General features: G+C 46.3%; 3 non-coding genes across 3 annotated transcripts; all 3 read right to left on the bottom strand.

The window, feature by feature from the left end:
• Window positions 1–178: 178 nt before the first annotated feature.
• On the bottom strand, window positions 179–252 carry trnat-ugu. Its single transcript has one exon. It is a non-coding gene; the product is annotated as a tRNA-Thr (tRNA).
• A 174-nt stretch (window positions 253–426) lies between these two features.
• trnat-agu lies at window positions 427–500 on the bottom strand. Its single transcript has one exon. It is a non-coding gene; the product is annotated as a tRNA-Thr (tRNA).
• Window positions 501–801: 301 nt separating this feature from the next.
• On the bottom strand, window positions 802–875 carry trnan-guu. Its single transcript has one exon. It is a non-coding gene; the product is annotated as a tRNA-Asn (tRNA).
• Between the last annotated feature and the right edge of the window lie 138 nt (window positions 876–1,013).

Raw genomic sequence — 1,013 nt, 5'->3', positions numbered from 1 at the left:
AATGTAGAGCAGCCTCTGGTGGGATCACCAGGACAGAAGTCAGTAAGGACCAGTACATCAAAGGACAGATTTTAGAAACAGCTGATTCAGTCAGAGGGTGTTTAAGTGTGTTAAGGGAGAAATTTCTTGTTTTCAGATTTGAATAGGTAGAGGCTCCCGTGGACACATTAAGTTGTAAAGGCACTGCTGGGATTTGAACCCAGGATCTCCTGTTTACAAGACAGGCGCTTTCACCAACTAAGCCACAGCACCCGCCGCAGGCAACTACGCTACCTGTTTCAGGTCGTCTACTTTTGTAATCAAGTATTCGGATTGCCACGCTCTACTTGTTCACTTGCGTTTTTCTTGAAGCTGCATAGAACTCACATGAGGTTATTCTCGTTTTTGTCCTTGGGAAGTGGCACATCGTTATGAAAAATGATACTCAGGCACCGCTGGGATTTGAACCCAGGATCTCCTGTTTACTAGACAGGCACTTTGACCAACTAAGCCACGGCGCCATGCGCTTTGGTCGTTTGCCAGACTTTCCTGTGAATGTTTCAATGAAATCAAATGGGCTCGTTAACGTCTTTCATTCCTTTTTCAGTAAAAGCAAAGAAAAACAGACTTGCTGTTCACTTCTAGGATGGCATGTGGTAGCGGAAAAGCCAACACCGTTAAGGCCTCTGGAGTCACAAGAGGACAAAGGGATGAGCTAGGCGAGATCAATCGACAACGTGGCACTAGTCCTGTTTGACAAGAGGTACTTCGCAGTGGATGAAACGTTCAAAGAGCGTGAACTTCCAAGGGCTAAAGAGGAATCGTCCCTGGGTGGGCTTGAACCACCATCCTCTCGGTTAACAGCCGAGCGCGCTGGCCAATTGCGCCACAGAGACGTGTTTGTTGATAGTTCAAAATATCACGTGTACTCGTTTTCCAATCTCGGTTCCATGATGCTCAAAAGCCGTGTCCTTTGAAAGCAATTCACATATCGCGCCACTCACTCCTAGACTGATTTGTTTTTGTATTAGATG

Source organism: Micropterus dolomieu, unplaced genomic scaffold, assembly GCF_021292245.1.
Source record: "Micropterus dolomieu isolate WLL.071019.BEF.003 ecotype Adirondacks unplaced genomic scaffold, ASM2129224v1 contig_4749, whole genome shotgun sequence".
NCBI classification, from domain to species: domain Eukaryota; kingdom Metazoa; phylum Chordata; class Actinopteri; order Centrarchiformes; family Centrarchidae; genus Micropterus; species Micropterus dolomieu.
This window is presented reverse-complemented; position numbering and strand designations above follow the sequence as displayed.